The sequence below is a fragment of the Lagopus leucura genome, unplaced genomic scaffold (assembly GCF_019238085.1).
Source record: "Lagopus leucura isolate 7727_CA_CO unplaced genomic scaffold, USGS_WTPT01 Super-Scaffold_100001, whole genome shotgun sequence".
NCBI classification, from domain to species: domain Eukaryota; kingdom Metazoa; phylum Chordata; class Aves; order Galliformes; family Phasianidae; genus Lagopus; species Lagopus leucura.
The window spans coordinates 93,365,004-93,381,616 of NW_024962262.1; the positions used below are offsets into that span (position 1 = coordinate 93,365,004).

The following is a 16,613-nucleotide window of genomic DNA, read 5'->3' on the forward strand; positions in this document are numbered from 1 at the left end:
GTATGACTTAACAGCAGAATTAGAAGCATAACCAAATGAGCTCTAGACCCTCCAATGCAATCTCTGGATAAAAAGCAAGCTTTGTCCTTGCAGTGTCCCAGCATAGGATCACCCCATTGCTAGATCTCCAACTCTCCAATCTTTTAGCTGAATACATCCCAGCAATTTTTTAATTAAGAATTAGTTCCTATTCATCGTCTTGGGATCTTCTGTCAAAGATGTGTGACAAAGAAAACACAGGTCATAAAAACCCACTTTAATATCATACTTCCTCAATTTATAAGGAAATGTAGGAAACCAGTTTACTAAAATCCCCAAAATGTAAAAGCCAGTAAATCCAGCAAACCTGACAAAGTAACAAAGAGCAACATGAGCTTTGTTAATACTGGTAACAGTACCAGTATTTGTAATTTGTCACAAAGAAAACTGGGAATTGCCTGAAGTGCAATTCCTTCCACACCAGCACGTGTCTTTGAGGAATAAAACAAACTAGAAGCACTAGAATTGGGGTCTTCAGTAAAGCAGGAGTGAACTCTATTTGTAACAGAACAAATGTAGTAGAGTTAGAGTCAACTAATTCAATGCCTAAGGACGAAGCCTTAGTCCCAGCTCCTGTACATAACAGAATGTACAACACAACATTTGTCTGTCTCCCATCAACCAAGAGCAAAATACCATGACTTCTCTCAGGGTGGTATTAAAGGCAGTTGGTGCTTAGTTAGGAAACTGGCAAATGTCTTCTCCTGTTTTGCTCAAAGTCGCCCTGTCAAAGCAGCATGCGGGTAAGAGGCTGTATGGAAAAATAGGTACAGGAAAAGCAAAAAAGATGCAAAATGCATCCCATCAGCCTGGTAGCCTCTGATAAAAACTGATCCTTACATTTCCTTCAATCATTGTGCTCTTCTGACAGAAAGATATAATATGTGTAAGATAGCAAAGCTCTTTGCCATTTTATAATCCATTAGAAAACATTTCACTGATCATTAAAATGCAGCCACGGGACAACAGGGCAGTGCATGATGAAAACCTCACAACAATGAAATGAAGTGAATGTGAAGAAATTACTTCAAAGACTCAGTGTTTGCCCTGGATCTCAGCAATACATCATCTGAAAGTGGCAACTCCATCAGCAACCCTCAATCCGCTTAGTGCTGCCTCAGAGACGTGGCTTAAAGTAGAAAGCATTGGATCTATTGAGCCAATAGGACTTCTTCCTCCCATACACAAATCTTCTCCAGGCATCTTCCGTCCAAGTATTGACCAAGCATAGTCTGTCACATTCCATGAGACAAGAGGCCACAGAAGTGAAACTGCTTAATCTGATCTGAGAGTGATCAGACTTCCTACAGCATGGCACAGCGTTACAAGAAAGCTGCGCTATGGAACACTGCATTCAGGCTCGGTAATCAAGTAAAACTGTCATTCAGAATTTACTATACTCCTGTGCATGGTTATCCATTATCTGCAACACAGCCTGAACTTATTAAATTACTTCATATCTTCAGTATTATGCTATTGTTTATTACATAGCAGTATGAGGGAATGCAGAAAGAGTCATTTTCTACTAATGTTGAACAAGGAACGTTATTAGATTAAGGACAGAACATTACCCTTGAAGCTTTCCTCTCAGCTTTGTGTCACTGCAGAACATCTAGTTTATACACTTATCCCTGATGCCTCCTGCTGTAGATTTAAAGAACCAAGGCAAATTGTTCCCATCCCTCCACTACCACTGTGGGAGAGGCACAAAGAAGTATGTTAATTTTGGTGACAAGCTAGAAAAGTACATTGGTGTCATATTGCTGAGAGCGCAGAGAACAAAAGGCAAGTTGGTTCCCACCACACATCTATAAGATGAAACAGGCAGAAATGTGCTAGGATGAAAGAGTGTTTGCAAAAAAAAAAAAAAGTGAAAATTGATATACATGTAATAGCAGTAGCTGGGTGATGGACCAGAGGAAAAAATATGTTTCAGACACAGCCCCAGGACTCCTGTTTCAGCATTTCAGAGATGATGCATAGACACAGGGAGACAAAGGCACACGAGCCCAGTAGCCCCCACCTCTACTCCTCCCTCACCTGTCTCAAGTGAAGGAGTTTAGTTTCTGGCATTTGTTCACAGGTTCCTCTTCTAGTTGTCTTTCCGTGTGACAGCTAGTTGGCTGCTTGGACCAAGGGCTGCAGTTGCACAAACATCATACAAGTAGCTCTGCTGAGGGCCTGATCTCCTTTGCCTCCCACAGTTACACCAAAAGAACAAATCCTGTTAAATTCTCTGGTCCCCTCTGCTTAACACAGACATACAGTGACAAAGTTTGAGAGTGGCAATGAAGCCCAACCAGGGCCACTTTCCAAGTTGAAGCCAGCAAGGCGATCCCAAGCAATTGCAAGTGCTGTTCTGAGAACTCTGTCCAATAGTTTTGTGATGAGGGGTAAAAGACATGGCAAAGTCTACATCCAAAGATATGGATATAGTCTTTTCACTCAAGTGCTTGCACATGCTACAGTCTTGTTATCCAAAAACTTCCTGGTCAAACAGCATTAGAAAAATTACACTATTTGTCAACCGTATTCAGAGTGCTCAGTATCTGCAAAGAACTGATACTAAAATGCTGATAATAAAATACTATAGAAATAGAAATAAGGATAATTTCTCAAGCCTAACTAAGCTTTTTCTGACTTCTGCTCACTTCATTTTATCAAATAAGGAGGAGGTTCTGGAAAGAATGCGTTCAATAACCTCACTAGCCCTCCTGGGCCCTCCTTGAGTTATTAGAAGGGGTAGCCAGGTGAACATTGTTATGATACACAGAAATTTAAGCTGCTTTTCTTTATACCCAGGGCAGACAGTGCACAGGAGGAAGCTACAAAGACAGCATACCAGCACATGTCCTACTAGCCTCTCATAGAAGGAGAAGAAGCTGCATCAGGACTTTGGAGGAAACGTGGAGACCACTTCACCGAATTTCATGGGTTGGAAGGGTGCTCAAGAGATCACTCAGTCCAAACCCCATGCTAAAGCAGGCATTCTACAACTGGTTGCACAGGCAGGCATCCAGATGGGTCTTTAATAGAAGGAGACTTCGCAGCCTCTCTGGGCAATCTGTTCCAGTGCTCTACCACCCTTACCAGAAAGTTCTTCCACGTGTTAATATGGAACTTCCTGCATTGAAGTGTTAGGCCATTACTCCTTGTCCCACTGATGTGCACCACCGAGAAGATCCTGGTCTCATCCATTTGCCATCCACCTCCCTTTAGATATTTATAAACATTTACCAGATTCTCCTGAGTCTTCTTTGCCCTAGATAGAACAGATACAGGTCCAGGTCACCCAGTCTTTTACCTGGGGCTTGTTGGGTTCTTTTTTTTTTTTTTTCCTGGTTGGCTTTTGTGTTTTGCTTTACCCCTCCATGTGTTTCAGAATTTCATGCCCCTATATCCAGCAGAAGTTTCATGTTGCTGTTACATCCCTCAGATTGATGCTAATCAAGTGCCCTCTCTCTTGTATCTTGTAACTTGGAGAATAAAGTTTGTCCACTGCAAATATTTTATTTTCTTTCTTACTCCCTTGTATGACAGACACCAGCCTAAAAATACTGGTTAACACCCAATATTTTTGATGTTCAAAGAAACACTTTGTTCGATCAAGACCCTTGTTTCACTCAAGAGCAAGCACTATAAATGCATGTTGTGCAACTCATGAGTCAGCATTGCAGACTCCTGGGCCCTCCCAAAAGCATTAAGCAAATAAAAGCAAAATCAGGTACACAAACTTTCTGTTTATAACTTCACGTCTCAAAGAGAAGTACACAAAGGAGCAAGGGCAGAAAAAGTAGCCTTTTTCCAGCAAACACACCAACAGACACATTCATGACATAAAGGGGATAAGTTATCATCCTTCACTCATCTTCCACAAAAAAACAAAACAAACAACAACAACAAAAAAAAAAAACAGCATGATGTGTACACACAGCACAAAGATCTCAGCTGCTGACAGTTTTATTAGCTGAGTGTCTTAAATCTGGTTGCTTAGAGATGGTAGACCCGCTCTTCAGCAGTCCTCCTTGTTCCCAACATACGTGATACTCAACCAATTGGCAAAAAACACTGATATCTGCAAAAATAAATAAAGAAAATATTTCTCACCGCATGAACATCCCTCAGAGGCTATAACTGCTTATGTCCTGCATCCCTTCCATGCCCACGCTGGACCTGGGCACTATAAGGGAAGTGAAAGGAAACGCTTTCTTCAGCTTTCCTGTTCCACTGTTGAGAATAAGGAAGAAGTGCAACACAGGAGATGTTATGAGGGTCTGGATAACATGTTAGCCAGATGTTGTGACTTCTGTACGCCAAACAGAAGGTCTTATAGAACCAAATGATCCAGACCTAAACTCAGCAAATGCTATAAACGTGTCTTAGTACTCCAGCACTGCATCTTACCAACACTGGTGCTGACTGCCACAGTATAAATAAACTGAAATCACACAGATCTTAAAAGATAGACAATGCCCTCAGCCTGTTCTCACTCTCTGAAACAAACTCAGCAAGGAAAGTCCACCCTCCCAAGCGACACTGACAGAATGAAGCTATTTCAGGACTTCCATGAAAAGAGAAAGACCATACATTGTTTCATAAGTAAAAACAAGGGACAGGAGTGGAGATTTTTACAGCTTTCTGGATTAGTGTCGCTAAGAACTTGAGAAGGTGAAAACTGAAAGGAGCAGAGTCTCTCACAGACAGAAGCAAAATGAAACTCCCACAGATTGCTCACTGCAACATGCAAGAAAAGAGATGAGGTATTCTAAAGTAACAGACAGGAAAGTGGAAAGAGTTGCTGTGCGCACCATCGGTATGCTGCAAACCAAGATAAAATATGGGCAATGTCTATTCTACCATCTTCTGGACTTTTCAAATGATACCATATGTTGGAAATGCACGTCTGCTTTTTACACAAAATGGATAGTAACTACTTAAAAAGCAAATTTGAGGGATCCATAGGGTAGAAACTGATTAACATGGAGCTCAGCGTATGAATTTATTAGTTCATTGCCACATGCCTGGTTCACACTCTTATACTGGTATAACATTCTTTAGCTCCATTGCTGCGAGTCTGGAAATTGAACATTCATTTAGTGCTAACAGTAATGGCATTTCCAGCCAGAAACTCCTGAAACAAATGAATAATTTGCACTGAAATATTGGGCTTTCAGAAAAAGCACTTCTTCCATTTTACTGGGTTACTCATATCTCAGTCTCATTTGTATTTAAAAGGAAGGAAACTGGGATCATGCAACAATCTTTCAAACAAAACTCTGCTACCTTTCCACAGTGAAAGGTAAAGGCATGAATCAGTAATGGGCTGCCGATCAATTTTTGACAAACTGATATTCTCATGACAGATTAACAGGGCATACATTTGGCAATTTATGCAGTGAAAGACACAGGCAAATATGTAGGAATAAACACTTTGGGTGGAATTTCTTGCCTTGGAATCATCCATACAGCATCTTTTTCAAATATTCTATCTATTACAAGTTAACGTCTGCCTCCTTAACGTAGGATTGATGCAGAAATAGGTATTTCAGCAGATCATCGTTGCACTATTTTTCCCTGACTAAAATACAGGTAGTTTTAACTCTGGAAAGAGGAACTGCACCAATCCCCTAAGAATTGTAACAAAGCTTACTGTTACTAGTGTTCAATAGCAGCCAGAACCGTAGCAACAACACACCTTTTTTTTCTTCTTCTCTCCAACTTTTCCTGATACAATTCTTTGACCAAAGAATGCCAGGAAACTACCTTATAGCACTACGTAGTCCTAAAGTAACATTGCCTATTTATTTCCATGGAAACCACAACAGATACAAAGAGCACAATAACACTACTTAATACAGCAAATTCTTAGCGGCAAAACAGTTTTTTTCCCCAACATAATTACCACTGAGCTATGCATTTTCACCAGCAGTGAACAAGAGCCCGCATGCCATGCTTGTCAAAACCAGCACCACTGGAGGTGACTCACAGTCACTGAAATACCATTACTTCACTAGATTTTCCACAAAATATTAATTTGTTAAAAAAAAAAAAAAGGGGGTTAAATAACATTCACTGCAATTTTGCAATTTCTTTATTTCAGCTCCATTAAGCATAGAAGGAAAACATGGAAGTGTTTTTTGTTCTGTAACTTTTCATAGCTGTTACTAACATGCATCTAGATAAAAAGCAGCATGCTTTGCAGTCCTGAATGTTGTACACGATATTTAATTTCAGGAAGCTCTCTGGACAGCATTAACACGAAAAACTGTCTTTCAGATCTTTTACCATCTTCTGATAAGAAAGCTGGGTTGAAAATAATCTCTCATAAAGCAAAAGTACCTTGAAGTCTGCAGATGAAAATTCAGATTAGGAAATGAAGAAAATAAAAGTATAAAAAGTACCATTTAAGAAGGAAACCATGGAAGAAAAAAAAAATAACACGCAGTAGTCTAATTCACATTTTGTAGAATACAACGCAGGCAGCCTGCAAAGTTCAGCACAAAAAATACTGGCTTGACATTTAAAGAGCCAGTGAAACATTTTTCTGTGTAAAAAGTTTTCTTGAAAATCAGATAGCTAGAAGCAGAACAGGGCAGAAAAAGAAAAAAGGGGCAGGAGGAGTTGCCAGAGCTTTAAATGGCTACAGGCACAGTACCACCACATTAATCCAGTTTCATACACACCTAAATCCATTGCTTTACCATAATAAACCTTATTTCTCAGTCATTGAACTGAGAGTCACTAATGCAAATGATGGATGAAGAGGTGTTAGTGAATGCATGGGAGATGAACAAACCTATAGAATGAGTGAAGTGGAAGAGTCTTAAGAATGTGAAATCTCTGGCTGGAAACATATAAACAGCTCAGCTCTGGAGCTCATCTTTTAGTCCACCATTTAAAAAGAAAGAAGTGGGAACAAAGGACTGAATGTGCTGCGTACCTCCAAGAGGCACTGGAGATCTCCTCTTCATAATCAAATGCAAGGACATTTGAATTATTTTCTAAATGTGCACTAATTATTGAGAAACAAAACAACCTCTCATCCTAGGTTTGTTTTTTGCTATGAAGTCCAGGTTCTTGCACTTGAATTTATACACTTTTGAATACTGGCATATGTCTGTCTGAAACTTCAAAATATGCTTGCCAGAACACGTTTTCTAGGAGCAGACTTGAGACTTCATTGTGGAGTATCCAGATAAGATGCAGAATTACAAATAATGTCAATTCCTACATCTTTCTTTCTAGGACATTAACGTTGTGTAAACATAAAGTGCAAAAACTAGTACAAGTGGAAAAAATATATATATTTTAACAAATTATTTATGCAATTAAATCAACATTTTGCATTGAAACCATGCTCATGTCTGCATACCAACTCCTGTAAGACACATCCCTGTTAACATCATTTAAGTGTCATATTTTAAAACTCGAAATTTCTTCTCAATAGCAGTAACAGAACACATGTGCTTGCATAGACTCAGAGATGTTAATGTAACCAATTGCCAAAAGAGTTTTATGTAACTCTAATACATGATTATTTTCTTTTAGAGTTACAGATTACCCTAAGGGAGAACAAGAGCCAGTCCAATTACTTCTCATGAGTAAATGGCCTGGTGATTTCAAATCTATTTCCTCTTTCTGACTCATTCACAAACCAAACTCATTCTTTGCTGATACGTATAAGTTGTTTGCAAATTATTCACTGAATAATTTATACGAAGAAAATTCACCCTAAGGGTTTGTCTGCAAGCTTGTTTGCTTTTACTGATCCTTACCTATTATCCACTATGTTTACGTGCAGGCTCCCAAGTCACACAACATTATTTCAACTCCCTACATGTATGAGTGAAAGTAAGCTGCTGTTTCAATACAAGACGAAAAACAAATCACGAATTGGGAATAGCCAGTCTTTTTGCTAGTGAGATGTGATCTTTGCCCAGCTGTTTAAAAGTTGACAATATTTACCCAGAAAGAACATTAAGGAGCGTGACCAAACTAACTACAGTCACAGGGCTGGCAGTGAGCCTCACCAAAAGGCAAATCCTATTTCAGATGCACATAGTGGGAATAATACTAAATCGTAAACTAGTGTGAGAAGCATCCTCTTTTCAAACCTTGCTGAAGCACCAAGGAATGGGCTAGACATTGTGAAACTCAAATTTTTCTCTCATTCCTGAAGCCCAGGAGCACCTTCCAGACAGCCCATCTCTCTACTGCAACCAGCCAGACCATAGCACTTGGCGTACATTCATCAGGCAGTTCTTCGGCTTCACTGCAACACCATGGTTCTTGGTGCTGTGTGATGATGAATCAGAAGACCCTCCCAGGAGCACAACACATACTCCAAAAGCACATAGTTAATTTTGAAAGGCAATGCATTCACAGAACTTAATTATTTATGTAGGTTACTAGTTTAAGACTTCTTACCCAAGCCAAGAGACAGAAGGAACAGAGTAGGAGAATCAAATAGAGGCCTCAGGAGAAACAAATTGAGGCACTGTGACACAAAGTTCAAAACTAAGATTTAACTGCAATTCAGATAATTGTTCAAGACGACACTGCACTAATCAATTTACCAGCTATGCTAAAGGCAAGAACTTATCTTGTGAGTGCTAGAGCCTTGAGTCTGCAAAGCAGCACGCTTTGGCTATTTAGAAGTAACAGCAGCAACTCCCACACTCTCCTGCATTAAGATCAAGACATCCAGCACTGGACAGGATTATGTCCACAAGTAAAAAACATCTGAGGAATGCCATTTCCCTCTTAACAGATCCCACAGCCTTCCTTAACCTTTGACCCAAATCCAGACTGCACCACAAGAGATAATTATTTTAGAATATTTTTATGAAAATAAGCATGTTATGACTTAAATGCTACACTCAGACATGAGTGAAATCACCATATATTTGCTGGAAGCTGTTTTCTCCTATCCTTTGTGTGCACACACAATAGAAATTTTTACCCTGGAATTATGTAATGATAGCAATATTGACTCCCTTTTCAGTCTACAGAAGATTAACAGCCCCTTGAGGGTTATATTGACCCTGGCTTCACTCTCAACAATATTTACCTCTCAGGTCAATGAATCTTGATGCTGAATGCAATAGAAGTCAATACCTGCTTATTACTGTTCAAATAAGAATTACTGAGAAGGTTTATGAACACAAGGCTGGTGCTTGCCAACACTACAGCAGTTAAGGCATCTGTCAGTGATTCCATTATGTCTCTCTTTTTCTCCAGATCTTCATAACTCACTACTAAAACTTGTTCCAAGTAACAACAACAACAAGCCAACTATCTGAATACTCAACAATGAAGTCTCAAGTCTGCTCCTAGAAAACATGTTCTGACAAGCATATTTTGAAGTTTCAGACAGACATATGCCAGTATTCAAAAGTGTATAAATTCAAGTGCAAGAACCTGGACTTCATAGCAAAAAACAAACCTAGGATGAGAGATTGTTTTGTTTCTCAATAATTAGTGCACATTTAGAAAATAATTCAAATGTCCTTGCATTTAATTATGAAGAGGAGATCTCCAGCGCCTCTTGAAGGTACGCAGCACATTCAGTCCTTTGTTCCCACTTCTTTCTTTTTAAATGGTGGACTAAAAGATGAGCTCCAGAGCTGAGCTGTTTATATGTTTCCATCCAGAGATTTCACATTCTTAAGACTCTTCCACTTCACTCATTCTATAGGTTTGTTCATCTCCCATGCATTCACTAACACCTCTTCACCCATCATTTGCATTAGTGACTCTCAGTTCAGTGACTGAGAAATAATCTGCCTCACAGCTGAGCTTTCACAGGCATTAAGATTTATAAGGCATTGAAGCTTTGAGCAAAAACAAAAAAAAAACCACCAGTATAACGGAAAGAACTTCAGCATCTTCTAATTGCTAACTGCCCCAAAAATTAGATAACATACAGGGGGGTAGGTCTACATGTGACCTCATGGTCCTCTGAAAAATTAGAATACTGTGTGATGGAGATTAATTTTACATAAGGTCCAATACCATTCTAGAGGCTGTGATGCTTCTCTAAGGACTGGTTTTTGCGTTTTTGTTTAATAACATGCCTACCCTTCAATCTTCTGCTAGAGACAGAAAAGGGTGTTTCTAACTGTTATAGTTAAGCATAAAAACTCTGAATAGATTTTCCTAGTCAGTTAACCATATTCTTGAGGGGAAACATAAGGTAGTATAATTATTAAAATAGCGCTCTCAGTAATATTCACATCTTTATCACATCAATCCTTTGCAAAAAAAAAAAAAAAAAAAAAAAAGATTTATAGCAAAAGACACATTTCTTCTTTGCAGAACAAAGCCATCTGCCTCAAATATACCATCAGCCTCCACTAGATGAATTCAAACATACTTTAAAGCCCTGGAGTAACCATTAGAATGGAAATTGGACACTGCTTGTCATTTGCAAAGCCTTCTTAACTAGAGAGCCTTCCCATTTGTTCAATTAAATGTTTGTTCTGCAATACACTTTATGAAATCTACCCCCAGACAGTGCGGATTGAAATAATATTGCAGGCATGCGGCACAACTGGTCCATTTAGAGAGCTACCTCAGCAATATATGAAGTGATGAACAGGACTGGGTAGCAGGATTGAAAATACAGTACTACAAAGATCATCTATGAATATTAGCAATGAGCTCCGACCTTCTGTCCCCTATTGTGCATAGCTGCTTGATTCACTTGGATTTCTCCAATTAGAATATATTGATTTAATTTAGGAATTCAACCACTGAAGCTACGTCAGGTTTACCCTAAGAGAACCCACCCGTCTGCTTTAAAAGCTAAGGGAGTCTGAAAACTTGTCTGTCACGATGCAACAAGGAGGCACATATCTACTTGGGCTTGATGAGGCAATGTGCATGCAGAAGACATAGCCACCATTAGAAGAAAGCGCAAGTTCAAGCTGCCACTTATTTGCATGCTTCATGCAGAATGGAAATCATTGCACTGTGCTCCAGATGCTGCAAACCTCAAGATGCACATCGAGGGTTTGTAATTAAGACTGGCAAACCTTTTCACAGAGAAAGACAGAAAAAAGCAAAGCTATTCCAGCCAGTCTGCATCCATTTTGAGATTTCTGGGGTGCTGGCCTGTTCTACCGTATCGTTATGAAGAAGGTTACCTTTTCAAAGAAAAGGGCATGCAAAAATACTTCCTTACAGACTGACAATCTGAAAGAACCTAATGAGAGCACAATGTCTTTCTGAACAGCACTGATACTAGGGCTGCAGATTCAGTAAACTGAGTGAGCAAAGTAATCAAACACTTTAAAAAGAACTTTCAGATCTCATGAAAGAAGAATACAGAGAATAAATGGAAATGTCTAACAAACAAAAAAAATGGGATGACAGAAAAAGCTCTTATCCAAGAAAGCACTACTGCACAGGAAAACAAGGAATGGGGATTACACTGCCCATGCAAGCTAATATGAAACACTTGGAAGGTTTTACTACAGCATCTAAAAAGGTAGATTCCCAGCCCCACATCAATGACTAGACATTCACACTTGCTCTGCAAGACTGCAGTTACCTCTTACGTAGACTTAACATAACATCAACAGCCAAAAATATGTACAGGACACTTCTTTCCCTGCGAAAGTTCTCAATCTTCCCACTGGGACCTTTACAGCAGGAGTTTTCCAGCAGTACAGCTGGAATCTCACTTTTGGGCAATTCAGAATTCATATTTTGAAAGTGTTTTGCACCAGCTGTCAGCAAGGTGAAGAAAGGTCTCTGTAGATGCGATGTGACATGGCAAGGAGAGAGAATGCTGAAAAACCAAAAACTATACTCTAGTTCACCAGAATATCCATAAATATCTGCCATGTTTAAACAGATTAAGCTGGAGACTCTATTAAGCCTATTGCCTTAAGAATTTTTAAAGAGTCTCTCTCTCTCTCCACATAGACATATATATATTATATACACACACACAATCAGTGCCCAAATAAGGGAGGTGAAAAGGGACTTAAATCCTTTGCTAGGCAGTGCCATTCATTTCATATGACAGTGAAGGTGCACGAGGTCATACTTTCAGTATTGTACTACTTAAAACATTTTCCATCCTTGCTCTTTCGATATAAATGCATTCCTCCGCAGCCAGTAATTCTATAAAAGACATGCCCCAAGGGACAAGTCTCTAATAATGTTCTAAACTTGCTTTCCAAGCACTTACAACAATTGCAGTAGCAATTTTAAAATAATAAAAGTAGTAAATTCATAGGACTCAACCTCTTCTTTATTTGCAGGGAACGTTGGCTGTTCTGGAATTGTTGCAATCTATATCACTAGAAAGACATATCTTTAGATTCTAACACGCATTTGCTCATAAGTCATAAGCACATATTGCTGTAAACAGCAAAGCACACAGAAACTCCAGAAACTATCAAAAGTGTCCTTCTTTACTGGTTTTATACCCTGGCTTCATTTCAGCTATATATTAAAGGCCAATTCCACAGATGCCCAGTACATCTAAACGCATAAAGCAGCTTATCAAATATCTTTCACCAAAAACAAATATAAAAATCATCAAGGATGTAAATGAAAACCTAACTAGAAATCCAGCTTTGTCAGAATTCTTCTACAAAGCACCAGTGGGAGGCAGGCTTATAAGCCTGCAGCGCCACAGGAAATCAGATGGCTTTCAGCATCCCTTCCAAAAGAGCAGTTCTTCCATTCTTCCCTGCCAACCCTGCAGTCTTCTCTGTGAAGTTAGACATGGAAACTTGTTAACCCAAACAAGCACCACAGTAATGGCAGCTGCTCACTTTAAAACTCTTACCATTCTCACAAAACAACTTGAGGCCTCTCAACTTCAAGTTCTTCCTCAGTATACATCCCATACTTGACAGCCTCTGCTAGCAACCTTTACGTAAGGAGGGGAATTTAGCTCACAGTTGCGTAACTGCCACTCAGAACTCAGTTCTACCCTCCTGGTCAGAAAAAAAAGAAAAAAAAAAAAAAAAAGCAGCACACATCAGGGTAGAAACTACTACAGCAAATACTACCCTCACGAGTGGAGACAAAAGGAGATTTAGAGAAAATTCTGCACCATGAGGCCTTGAGGTAGTGCAAGGAACAGGAACCAGACTGCTAGGGAGCATGCAGTAGAACCTGAATTTCTATTCACCTCCTCAATTTCTTGTCTGGGAGACTTCTCACTTCTGCACCATGCAGAAGAAAACAACAACAATCAAGAAAACTGCAAGTACTTGGGAAAAAGCTCTGCAGGTTTTTCTCCACTATCTCCAATCAGCACCAAGCTACCAGTGACAAAATGCACTTTTGCTTATTATTTTTTATTGTCACGAATTAAAGGAAAGATTCAGCTCATTCAAACAGAACTGGAATAAACCTTCCACTATGGGAACTGTAGATATTAGAAATCAGCTACAAATATTAGTTTCTCATAGTTTCACTGCCCCAGGGAGATTCACAAACTCCGCTGGATTCTACTTACCCGCTCTACCCCTTAAGCTATACTAGAAGCCTCACTACATCATCTCAGAAAATGACCAGACTCAAGCAGTATTGCTGAGCTCTTCAGTGGCACAAGGCAGCACTTTTAGCTTTTAAAGTAAACACCTTCCTGTCCCTCCAGAACAGCTGAAGAAAAGGGAAATTGCCAAGATAGCCCTGCATTTCACTCATGTTCTGATACAAAAAGAGTCAGCAATAAATGCAAGCTGTAATTAAGGGGAAAAAAGAGTACTACGTTGAGAGTCCATGTCCCTTACAATTTCTGTGTGTACACTTACTCTACCCATAAAGGTAGAAGCCTATATTAATCCATAGGAGCTACTAAGAAATTAAGGAAATTCTCCTTTACATTAAGATAACATAACTAAGCCACTTGTCATTAGACTTTCTATTTCACCTTCTAGGGAAAATCTTGATATCTGATGAAGTTTTCCATTACTGGACACGGTAGGCACGGGGCAATGGCTGCAAGGTGTATCAGAGGAGGTTTAGGTTGGACATAAGGAAGAACTTTTTCTCTCAGAGAGTGGTCAGGCACTGGAATGGCTGCCCAGGGAGGTGGTGGAGTCGTCACCCCTGGCAGTGTTCAAGAGGCGTCTGGATGACGTGCTGCGTGATGTGGTTTAGTGCTAGTGGTGGCAATGGTGATGAGGAGACTGTTGGACTGGACAATCTTCTAGATCGTTTCCAACCTTGTGATTCTATGATTCTACTGCCTCTATTATAAGGCTACTTGTTTGTTTACCTTGCTATAGATTCAGCAATCAAGAATGGTACAGCAGTAGGCACAGTTCAGGTGATATTTAGAAGTTATTTTACCTAGACCTTAAGATGCTGCCTCCTCCAAGTTCTGGTATTTCATCCCAAAAACTCTTTGCTTTAACTGGAAGGAGTCCATCACCTCCAAGAGAGTCCTTACACCAAACCTCAGCATGCATCACGGTACTTCAGCACACTACTCAACTCCCAGTTGAAACAATTCCCCACATAGAAGTTGTGTAGTTCTCCATTAATCTAGAAAAATACCTAAAGAAGCTGCAAGATTGTTCAGAACTTTAAGAAGACATCAGGATGACAGTAATACTATAACGGCACATTAAAAGAGAATAAATTTGCACGAACAGGTATACACCAGAAGTGAGAAATAACTCTTTATTGCCTAAGCTGGAGTTCAACCGGCATCTTCTAGTGTCCTAGCCTAGACTGTATTACAGAAAAGGCAAAAGTCAGGGGCCACTATGGTCTACCAGCAGCTGATGTCTAAACCCTGGACTTCTCAAGAATGATTATCTCATTCCTTGAACAATGAAACTACATGAATTCTGCATGTTTCCTCAAGCACTTTACATTATTTTTTTTCCAAGAATAACAGTTCTGCTTCAAACTACACTGAATCCTTTTCATCACTCATACAAAATGACTGTCAGAAAATAAGATAGGTCAAGAGCATAAGAGAGGAAACAGAAAAAATAATAATATATGTCACAGCCAATAGTGAAATTCTAAATGAATTCAGAATATGTACCTTTACATTAAAAAGGAAAAGGGGGAAGGGGGGTTGGGGGAGGATTTTCTTTTAAAATATATTGAGTCTCCAGTATCTACTTCGTGTGACCATGGGAAATTCCTATCAAGTTAGTAAGTGCTGCCCCTCCATTCCCCTCGTGAGAGGCTGTAGGCCACCTCTGCTCTGGGCTGCACAGAACACGGGATCTCATCTGCTCCTTATACACAGAATCATTAAAGTTGGAGAAGACAAACCACTTTTCAGAGAATAAGTTTCCCATAACATCCAACTTGAACTTGCCACAACCTGTAGAGCCCACCATAACTCCTGTCCAGTCACTGTTACCTGAGAGAAGTCGCTGAATTCCTCTCAACTAAAACTCCTTTTATGTTCTAGCCTCCCCCCATTATCCAGACTACACAACCCCATTTCTCTCAGCTGCTCCTCGGAAGGCTTGTGCTCCAGACCACCCCTCACACACCACTTCCCCTTCTCCTTTTGGCTGCTCTATTTCAGACTTAAGCCACGACTGTCGCTAGCCTTCTTGGCCACCTGGGCACACTGCCGCCTCTCGTTCAGATGGCTCCAAAACTAACACACCAGATCCCTTAAAAGCCTTCGCTTTTCCTCAGCCTCGAAAAACAACTGGCCCGTACGGGGATCGAACCCGCGACCTTGGCGTTATTAGCACCACGCTCTAACCAACTGAGCTAACCGGCCGCCCTTTGACGCAAACTAACACCCTCTGAGCCCTGCATCACACGCAGCCTAGAACAGCTGCTAATTAAAGCTATTTTCTGCTACCATCCCAGTTCTTCTTAATGTGGCACACCTAGCCAAAAGGTTGGATTCCCATGCTCTAGCTAGACCTTTCACTATCCTCACAGCCCTCCTTTGGACAGTCTCACATAGTTCTACATCCTTCTTGGATTGTGATACCCAAACATGCACACAGTGCAGAAGGAGGTGAGACCATACAGCGCAGGAGCAGAGTGGAACAACCCCTCCCTCCACCCAGTGGCAGTGCCGGGCCTGATGGACACCATGGTACAATTGGCCCTTTGGCCTGCCAGGGCACACTGCTGGATCACATTCAACTTGCCATAACATCAGATCCTTTCCATAGGGCTGTTCTTCAGTCTCCTATCCCTCAGTTTGTAGGTTTAACAAGAGTTCCCAGGCCCAGGTGCAGAATGTGGCACTTTCTCATTATTGGAGATTGCCCAGCTCTCTAACTTGTCACACTCACCCTTCAAGGACTCTCTGACCTTGAAACAGTCAACAGCTCCTCCCATTTTAGTGTCACCTGCAAACTTACGTAGTATGCATTAAACATTTTCATAAATAACATGGGTATAGGACTCAAAAAGAATTGTCTGTAAAACACACTCCTGGGGAACCCCACTATTGACTGGCCACCAGCCTGTTGTAATCTCATTTACCATAATCTTGTGAGCCCAACCCATCAGTCAATTGCTCACCTACTGTATTATGTTTTTGTCTACCTGTAAGCCGGACACTTCATCCATTTCATACCGTGAGAAATAGTACTGAAAGTTTTGCT

General features: G+C 40.2%; 1 non-coding gene across 1 annotated transcript; it reads right to left on the reverse strand.

Annotated features, from left to right (window-relative positions):
• Positions 1–15,695: 15,695 nt before the first annotated feature.
• Positions 15,696–15,769, reverse strand: TRNAI-AAU. The gene has a single exon. It is a non-coding gene; the product is annotated as a tRNA-Ile (tRNA).
• Positions 15,770–16,613: the final 844 nt, after the last annotated feature.